The following is a 10,693-nucleotide window of genomic DNA, read 5'->3' as shown; positions in this document are numbered from 1 at the left end:
AACTTGATTAACTGAACCTAGTAATACGTGTGATCATAAGACGTGTTCTGGCTTGGTTCTTACTGTGACCCGGTGTAGTGATGATAGATACTCAGAACCCGTGTTGGCTGTGATTAATTAAATTTCGAGGACGGAAATTCTTTAAGGGGGTAGATTTTTAACATCTTGAATTCGGGCCTAGGTGAAATTTATCGTTTTGCCCGTTAAGAGTTTAAAGTGTATTTTAATGAAATATTTATTTATTAAATATCTATGTAATTTTATTAGTCCGTTGGGTCTGCTTTATGACCAGGGTCCCGAAACAGGTTTTATTATTTATTTCAGACATTGTTTGGATTACCGAATCGAATACGAAAAATATCTTTTAACAGATTAATACCCGTGTATTATCGGGAGTGGGATTTAATACGGGACTTAAAATAGAAAGTTACCCTAGTTTTATTAGCTAATGTATTCGTTCTTCCCCCCTGGTCCTAATCGATAAAACATACACACATACATGAAACCCTAAACTTTCTAAAGTGATTAAGATGTTGAAGTAAAATTGCAAACTTAAAGTGGTGAATTTCTTTCCCTCTCCCTCTCGTTTTCTGTCACAAACCCATCACCCTCACCATGAAACCCTAGCTTTTTAATTATGAAGATGATGATGAAAATTAGAAGTTCTATTCATGGTTTCTTGCATCTCCAACCTCTAGCAACAAGGTATGTTCTTCTAATTTGTGATTACTCCATTTTAAATTAGGGTTTATACTAGAAATAATAAAATTAAAATATAAATTGCAATTTATACTTAAATTGGGTGCTTTTAGATGATTTAGTTTTTATAATTCGAATTCTAGCATTGTTCTAAGATCAAGAACTAGTGTATATCATTAATTTGATGTTTTAATTACGTTGTTAGTGTTCTTGACAAAAAAAATATGAAAATGGGTAATTATGAACTTGAATCTTGAAATTTATATGTGGTTTAGCTTATAGTATGTTTCCTTGATGACCTAAACATGTTAGTGTATTTTTGTATACCCGTAATTTGCCACAAAACAGCCTGAAAATCAAATTGCGAAGACGAAATCGAGTGGGGCAGCAGCTCACGCTGCTGCTACTGTTTTCAGCTGCTGCTGCAGCGTTTTTGCTGCTGCAGCGTTTTTGCTGCTGTTTCTCGCGGCTGAACGCCGTTGCCAGATGCAGCTGGTGGCCAGCGGTGGTGGTTAGCGGCCGGGTTGCGGTGTTGTCGTTTTTCGGTTCATATGTCAATTTGTGGACCTGTTTGGACCCCGACCCATCCGTGTAAAATTATGTTGAATGGTTATGCCCATTTAGTTTTGACTAAAGTGTTGGAGTATTTAAAAGAAGAAAGAAGAAAATACAAACGGGTTTATGTTTTGGGTACATATAGATGTTTAACTCGACCCATTAGTATGGTTGTGCAAATTTTAGTTGTTAGTTCGCCCATTTGAACCCGTGACCCATTTGTGGATTAGATTTGGGTCTTTAAATTGTATAAGTGTGATTATGGCATGTAGTGAACTCTGTGTGTCGATTGTAACTCAACCATTTTGCCATGACTTATTTGGATGAATTTATAAAGTGTATGTTTAAGTTGTTGGATCGCTCATTTGGACCTCTGACCCAATTGTAGTTTGACTTGGGCTTTTAAATAGTTAAGTGTGATAAATTTTATGTATGTTTCAATTATAGTGTACTTTGTGTAATTGGTAAGACCCGCTCATTTGGACATAGCGTGTACTTATGGGCATACATATGTAAGAGTATATATATATATATATATATATATATATATATATATATATATATATATATATATATATATATATATATATATGATCAAGAGGGAAGTAACCAATCGGGGGGAAGCAAAAATTTTTTTTTTTTTTTTTTTCGTTTTTTGAAAAAACTTTGTTCACGAACATTATAGATGAGATGAAAATATGAACATTTAGTAGAGACACTTTGTGATAAATGTTTTTATTTTGGCGAGAAAACGCTCGAAGAAGTAATATATAACAATTATCGTGTTTTTCGAGCGTATTTTGAGGTTTTAGCTATTGGGGTTTAGATATTAGGGTTTAGATATTAGGGTTTAGATATTAGGGTTTATAGGGTTTAGATATTAGAGTTTAGAAATTTAGGGTTTAGGGTTTAGATTTAGGGTTTAGATTTAGGGTTTAGATTTAGTTTTTAACACGAACGGTTTAGAGTTTAGGGTTTAGGGTTTGGTGTTTTGGGTTTATGGAATAAACCCAAAACACCAAACCCTAAACCCTAAACCCTAAACTCTAAATCGGGCTAAATTTTACTTCACAAAACATGAAAAAAAAATGTTCATATTCTTCACGAACAATATTATCTTTAATGTTATTTTTGTCGATCGTTTTCCCGCCTAAATAATAACATTCATCACGAAGTGTCTCTTCTAAATGTTCACATTTTCGTGTGATCTTGATGCCGGAAGAAAAAAATTTCAAAAAAAAACAAACAAAAATTTTTTTTTTTTGCTTCCCCCGCTTCCCCCCGATTGGTTACTTCCCCATTGATCCTGCCCCTATATATATATATATATATATATATATATATATATATAGGTATATATGAGAGTATATGTGTATGCCTATATGTATTATCGCTCGTTTATTATCGATCCATTCGTTATAATATTTCATGCATCGTTATAACGACTTGGATATATATATATATGTGTGTGTGTGTGTGTGTGTGTGTGTGTGTGTGTGTGTATACTCCGTATGATGTCGTGTATGAGATAACATGTATTTAAGTGATTTTGATATTATAGTAAAGTTAGTAAGTGAAATACGATTTACTAACTTGTGCGTATTGTTTTTAGGTGGCAAAGTGGAAGTGAAGACTCAGTAACATTAGATCACTGAGTTGTACTGTTAACGGTGAGTGGGACTATCTTTATGAACATGATTATATAGTGATCCGAGCCATGCTTATAATTAGACTGTGTAACGAGTCTCTGACCAGTATTGTGACTATATGTGATTATGTGTGTACCAGTGAACGTCGATGGTGAATTCCGACGTAAGAGGTCAATGCTATTTACCTTGTGTATTTAGGGTAATAGTATTGGGTCCAAGTGTTACTGATTAGTGGTATAGTATGAATGACGAGTGTGTCACGTCTGGAAGACTATACCAGTGACTCAGTAGTGTGGACTATCGGTATATTCGAGCTTGATCAGCTATGGGTTGCCAGTCCTCTTGTGTATGACTTTAAGTGATTAGTGACCAATGCCTTTAAGCTGTGCTTGATGCTTGTAGTGATGTCCACCTAGATATTGCCATTCACTTAGCGTTATGCTAATTTCCCCACAGTGTTTTGCCCTGCAGGTGTGTATTAGCAGCTTTTGGTGGGTTTTGCGGGGCAGCTGAAGATGTTTGACACAGTGCATAACTCTGATGTTTTGTAAAAAAACAATATACTTAAATGGCTTGTAGTAATAACGTAACACCAGTGATTTTGTGTAATATGACTTTATGTGTGGTTAATGTATGTATATAACTCCCGATGTGTATTTAAAAAAAACAAAAAAAAAATCAGGGTGTTAAAACCATACTTGTGTGTCGTACTGCGGTTCCATACAGGACCGTAGAACGTTCAGGCATCCTTGACGAATATCTTCGTCCAGGAAATATTGCTACAAGAAATGCAATTATTAGGAGTAACATGTATCACTGGGAACCAAATGTCACTCATTTTCAATGACCTAAGCATGTCTTCATGGTGCATAAGTCACATCCAAGTGAATATTGCTCATTTGGTCTCTTCCCAAATGAATCAACTTCGTTATGTAGAAACATGACCTCATCTTTCGTACGGAGCATTTCTGAACCGTGTATTTACTAGTATTGGTGTGGTTGAAGGTCTGGTGGGACGTCGGATAACCACGTTACCTATTGACCGGTCCTTCGTTTCTGAAACATCGACAGCATCGAGCTCAGGGTCTGAAAGTTCGTCCACTATGTCGGATGCTCGTAGTCATCCTCGTCGTCGTTATTAGTGTGTTTCAATACCAGTAACTTTGTAGTCGTGTGCTTGATATGTGTTTAATTCAGTAAGTGTGTTTAATTTTAGTTGTGTGCTTGAAGGATTTGTAGGACGACGTCTGATAAGTTGTAACACCCCGTTTTTCTAAACATGACGTATGTGACGTCATACGGAGTCCAAGGGTCGGTATTTAACCATTTAGAAGTATTTAATTGACCACATCTGACTTTGAGTGTTGTTAAAAGTGGAATTGGGGTGCATCAGGTCCACCATCGCGTTTTAGTAGTGTTTATCGCGTTTTAGCTCGTCGCGATACGCGACAAAGTGGACTGATACGCGACTGGGTGAAAAACTGGCCTCCTGATCGAGTTATCGCGTTTGGGTAAGTTGTGTCGCGTCTTGGGCGTCGCGAAACTCGACAGGGAGTCGCGGAACGCGACAATTACGCAGAACTGCCATTTTTAACCCGTTTTTAATGCGTATTTTGGGGATGTTTTGGTAATTTTGCATCATGGACGGGCTTTAAGCCCCAAATCAGTTCCAAACCTTATCTCATTCTCATTTTCTCCATCTCCTCATTTTCCAAACCCTAGTGAGAGAAAGTGAGTTTTAGAGAAAGAAAGTGGGTTTTGAGGAAGAAGAAGGTTGTTTCGGGTCAAACCTCAAGTATTAAAGTTGTTCTACTCATCAACGGCATCATTTTGGCGGTATTGGTAAGTTCTAACTCCGAGTTTCATTGTTTGATTTGCAATTCAATGTTAGGGTTTTGAGATTGTTAGTTTTAAAACCCATTTAGATGATGAAGAGGGTTTATGGAAACTTGTCATTTTGATATTAAATGGGTTGGTTAATGATTTAACCATGTTTAAGGCTTGTAAGTAGTGTATAATCACTTGTGTTAGTGATTATAGAAGTGTTGGAACCACTTTGGGTGTATTTGGATTGACTAAATTTGAAATGGGTCAAAATTAGGGTTTAGGTGTTAAAATGGGCAAGATTGGTATCTAACACTTATGAATGGGTTTAATTGGTGTATTTGGACCATTCTCACTTGTGTTAGTAATTATTGGTTAGTTTGGTCGTGGTTTGAGCTTGAAAGTGCATTTGGGTCAAAATTGCACTAGTTGTCAATTTAAGTTGATTTGTAAATCCACCCTAATTGTGTTGTTGTTTATGTGATAAATGGAATAGATACATTCCATCGACGAGTTGCGGATTATTCGGTTGCATTCATCAAGGCGACAAGGTGAGTGTTAATATCCTATGTGCATATGTATGTGTAGGATGGGTGCGGGTCGGGTGAAGTGGTTCTCGATTATAGAGCTCACTTCACATATAGGTGGATTTGATGGACTTGTGTATAGGTCCAATTGGCACGTTTGTGCGTTTTAGTTGACCACCTTTGGCGAGGTGCACATTTTTTGTGTACGATATCACATGGTATTGTGATGTGGATAATCCCGATGGCGTGGGATTTGGTATTTGAGATGCGGTTGTGTAACCCCGATGACATGGGTTTGATGTGGGAAGTGAGTCACGTGTGGATGCGGATTCATGATGACGCGTGTAGTTCGGTCATCTTATTGAGGTAGTGATCTCGTGTGGTTGCGGATTACTAAGGCTCGTGTAGTTCGGCCAACCTCGATGTTGTTGTGTTGTTGAAGATAGTAGTCTCGTGTGGATGCGGATTTACTAAGGCTCGTGTAGTTCGGCTAATCTTCATTTTGGTAATTGGTAGTTGTTTTCGGTATTGGGTTAAGGGGTTAACTGTGACGCCCCATACAAAACCATCGTGTACGAATCATCAACAACAGGATCATTACAAGGTCAAATACTATATGCGGTTTCAAAAGAGGTTTGCATTCTTGAATAAAGGTGATGTCTTAACCAACATCAAATGTCTTACAACAAAAGTATGCTTCAATGAACAGAAGCAATTAGTAATAGTATGTGACCCAAAGGTCGTTACAAATCATTGTTTCAAAAGGTAACATAGTTTGAATGCAAATAAAATGTTTCATGCGGTGACAACTCTAACAAGCGCAGCGGGTGTCTACAAAGCAAGACTAGTACAACAGCGGAAGCAAGCAACCTTAAGCACCTGAGAAAAACATGCTTAAAAACGTCAACACAAAGGTTGGTGAGCTATAGTTTAAGTATAACATTATGTAAGGTATGCCACGAGATTTCAGTGCTTCAAAGAGCGTTTCAAAACAGTATGTAAAGTATATGTTTAACCGTGGGCACTTGGTAACTAACTTAACATTTATCACCCCCTAAAAGTACACTTGGCGAGTGCGTATGTTTACGAAGTATTAAACACCCATTAAATGCTAGCGCTACTAGCCCGAGTGGGGATGTCAAACCCTATGGATCCATATCTAAGATTCGCGTTCACCGGTTCAAAGACCAATGACTAAATGTTACCGAGCTAAGGGAAAAGTTTATGCCGTTGTATAACCCACACATATAAAGTTTAAGTACTCGTGCCTAGTATGTAAAACGTAAAATGCGCATGTATTCTCAGTTCCCAAAATAGTTAAAGTAAAAAGGGATGCTATAACTCACAGTGGTAAAGTAGTAGTAAAGTTGGTTCGGGAAAGTAAGCAAGTATGTAGGTCCGGAAAGTCCTCAACCTAAGTCAAAAGTTACTAAGTCAGTAAATCGTCCCAATAGGTTTATAAGTATGTAAATTAGGTCTTAAGTATCATCATCATTCATCATCAAACAAAAAGTATAAAGTAAGTTTCATTCTAGAAAAGAGTTTAAAACAAAGGCTGACTTCGATCAGTCGCCAAGGCCTCTATACAAACTGAATTGAGGTGGGACCAGTGGCCATGGCTCCGTATATGAGTTCTTTAGTTGCTGTAAAAATTTCAGAACCAAACTCGTCTTTGTTTGACCGTGGCGACGGTTTAAGTGCGAGTAGGTCAGAATTTTCAGCACAACGTTAAAAGGACATAGTGACGTTCGGAGGGCCATAGATCCTAAACCGTAACTCGGATTAAGACGAGTCTTAAACAAAAAATTATCTACTCGAACAGAGCTAACTGAAAATAAACTTTACAGTAGCCCAGGTATTCTGATCAGACCCGAAAAACAGTAGGTTTAGTGTTCCGGTGGGTTCTTGGTGCTCGATGCTCATCACGGTTCTCATCCTTGATGCATATAGCTTCAAGTGTACAACTTGTTGAAGTGTTTGCATCATCTTTACCAAGTTTTGACCATCATAACACAAGTGTAAGTCTAAGATAAGTAGCACAACTCAATTAAGTGTTGCAAGTAGTTTGATGAACCAAAGTTACATCAAGATCTTAGATCCGACACATACATGAACTCTAAAAGTAATATTAAGCTACAAACTTGAAAGTAAACTAACTAATCAAGATCTTAAGTTGTAGAACATAGTTCTTAGTTAGATCTTGAAGATCCTAGACCCAAAAGTCTAGATCTAAAGTTATTAAGTTAGATCCTAAGTTATAACACTTGAATCTTTACTTTAATGAAACCATAAGTTATGAAACTTAGATTTTCATCTAGTAAAGTGTATGTAAGCTCATAAGCTCTTGTTTACAACAAAATTAGAAGACCATAAAGCTATAGAAACTTAGATCTTTCACAAGTATATAAAGTTATAACTAGAAAGTTATACTTCCATGTTCTTGAACTTTACAAAGTTAACTTTTAGTTTCAAGAAATATGAGATCAAGATTAACTAGTAATACTTGACCAAATTAACAATATTTCAACTTTAAAGTACATAAAATGAAGAAATAAATTAAATCTACAAGTAACAAGTTCATGGTTGTTCATACTTTAAAGATTCAAGCCAAGGCTTTGATATTTAAGAAAGTAAACCTTAAGTTTACAAACATGGATTCAAGTATGGTTTTTACAACTCATGAACTTTAAATCTTTAAAACATTAAGTGTAGAACCTTAAACTAGAAAGTTTAGATTCTTTGTTCTTGGTTCTTTACAACAAAAGATGAAAGTAACCAAGATTAGATGAAGATACAAGTTATAGAACTTGATCTTTAACAAAGATAAACAACAAGTAAGTAATCAACAACAAAGAACAAGTAATCAAAACAAGCAAATGATGATGATGTATATGTATATATTTCGGTTTTTACAAGAAAAAAAGAAGAAGAAAAAGTTTATTACTTACTAATTTGAGAGAGAATATTGAGAGAAATTGAAGTGTTGTATGTATGTGTGTGTAAAGGAAATGAAATGCAAGTAAATAAGTAACACAAAAATTTGAAAATGAACTCTCCTCACAAGCCACATGGTGGACGGTTTTCTCACAAATGGGGAAAGGTCAAAAGTTAACTTTCAAACATGGGGAGATGGTGAATGCTTGGAATGGTAATAAAGCTAAAGGGTATGAGAAAATGGTGTAAATGTGTAAGTAACTAGATTCCTCATGATTAATTAATCCTTAATCTTACTCTTAATAATTCATTAGCTTAATGTTGGGCTAACTAGTCCAGTAAGAAAGTAGGGTGGGCTTCCAAGTCCATATCAAATAATAAAAGCCCAAGTCCAAGTAAATAACAAATTAAATAAATAAGCCCAAGTAATTAACTAGTAACCTTAGTTAATTAAAAATGATTAATAAAAATTAATCATGAATGTAAATAATATCCGAAATATTATTCGTGAAAAGTTCGTGTGTCACAAAGACGAGTCGGGACATGTAAAGTCATGTACGGTAACAAGTAAATGTAATAAAATACATTCATTAACACGCAAGCATTAATAATAATTATTATTAATTAAAAGTTGGAAAATTCCGGGTTGTTACATTAACCTTGGGCGTTTATACATTATTATGTATATATTGTCGTATTGTTGTGATGTAGCTAACCCTCTGAGTGTAGCTTATTGGCGTTGTTCACATCGTCATTGGTGAACTTACTTTATTAATATATTTAGCTTGTTGCTTAGTGATCGTACGGTATGCTTAGATTAGCTTGCCTTTATGCTTGGATGCTCCGGTATGTGTTATTTGATTATTCGTGTGGCGTGTCCATTTTATGCATATATATGTGTGCGTAGTATATTCTCACTCACTAAGCGTTAGCTTACCCTCTCGTTGTTTATATTTTTATAGATTTGCATGGAGGTGGTGGCTCGGGTAAGCGTGGGGACTAGTGGACTCGCGAAGTTTGCTTTAGAAGATGTGCTTTTGGATTTTTTAGGATTGGGTAGCGTATCCCCAATCACCATGCTCGGTTTTGTTGGAAATTAAATTAGTCGGGTCGTGTATGTCCGTTTGGATATTTAACTCATGTATTAAATGTTTTAAAGTTTATTAAGCTTACTATTGTATTAAAGATGTTTTTGGAAACATAATTGGGACCTAAATGTTAACGATATTAATGTATTATAAAGAAAAAAAATTTATGGGCCAGTTTAAATACGAGTTGGATTGTTTCAAGTGGTATCAGAGCATGGTCTAAGGGATTTAGGCGACTTGAGATAGGTGCCTAGACTTAGACTTTTGTGTGTACTTATTTGTTGCGGGACTTGTAGGTGAACGGGTCGGACGGGGACTTGGTTAGTGCCATAGCGCGTAGGTGAACTAACTAGGATTGTGGCTTGTGTTGTGATGTAATTCTTGCGTGTGTTTGTATCGCGTAGAATTTTCGTTGTGTTGGTTATTATCATCGAGCGAGGCGGTCGTTGTACTAACGAGTTGATACGGCGTGTGTGCGTAATAAGGACTTGCAAAACTTATTACGGGTGCAAATCGTGCCTAACAAGTGAGGTACAACGAGTGTTTAGCCCTTTGGCGGTGTTGTGCGTGTGGTTTTATACGTTCGTGGACTAATCGTTTTGCATTCTTTAGAATGACGACGCAAAACGAGATCGAGACGAATGACAATGAGTTTAACGCGAGAGTTGCGGCCGCCGTTGCGGAGCAAATGGGTGCGTTCGAGAAGAAATGGATAGGAAGTATTCCGAATTTCAAAGTAGGGGTGAAATGGGGTGTTGTCATAAGAACTTCATGAGGACTAAACCCCCGATGTATGACGGGAAACCGGATCCTTTGGTAAGCACAACATGGATCTCGGATATCGAAGGGTGTTTTCGTACTATTGATTGCCCTCCCGAGAAGAGGATAAGACTCGCTACTAGCTTGTTGCGGGGTAGGGCGAAGGATTGGTTGGATGGTAAGATTGATCTTGTCGGTGGTGAACCGTTTATGGCGTTATCGTGGGACGAATTTAAGAAGGAATTCTTCGAGGAGTTCCGGACTGGAGCTGATTTGTCGGATTTGCGTAATGAGTTGCGAAATTTGCAACAGGATTCTATAGATTTAAATACTCCCAAGACGACCTTTATGGCGAAGGCTCGTTTTTGCCCGGAGTATATGGGGAATGATCGTTTGTTGATGGAAGATTTCTATCGAACTTTGAATGATGACATGAAGACCAAAATTAGCAGAGGTCAGGCGAAATCGTTTGCCGAATTATTCGCTGTGGCTAGGGGTTTCGAGTCGTATTCGTGATCGAAAGTTGGTGAACCTTTATGTAAGAGAAGGGTTGTTTCGTATGGTGCCCCAAGTAAGAGTACTAAGGGTGCAAGTGCGAGCACGGGTGGTATACGGACGAGTATATCGGATTCTGGTGCGTCTAGATGTTACAATTGTG

The 10,693-nt window shown here is 37.0% G+C and overlaps 1 long non-coding RNA gene across 1 annotated transcript; it reads left to right on the top strand.

The window, feature by feature from the left end:
* The first annotated feature begins 481 nt into the window (after window positions 1-481).
* Window positions 482-3,550, top strand: LOC139844954 (uncharacterized). The gene is made up of 3 exons (XR_011758138.1): window positions 482-705; window positions 2,867-2,924; window positions 3,360-3,550. It is a non-coding gene; the product is annotated as an uncharacterized lncRNA (long non-coding RNA).
* Window positions 3,551-10,693: the final 7,143 nt, after the last annotated feature.

Source organism: Rutidosis leptorrhynchoides, chromosome 4 (genome assembly GCF_046630445.1).
Source record: "Rutidosis leptorrhynchoides isolate AG116_Rl617_1_P2 chromosome 4, CSIRO_AGI_Rlap_v1, whole genome shotgun sequence".
Lineage (NCBI taxonomy): Eukaryota > Viridiplantae > Streptophyta > Magnoliopsida > Asterales > Asteraceae > Rutidosis > Rutidosis leptorrhynchoides.
The sequence above is the reverse complement of the archived record's forward strand: the minus strand, read 5'-3'. Positions and strand labels throughout refer to the sequence as shown.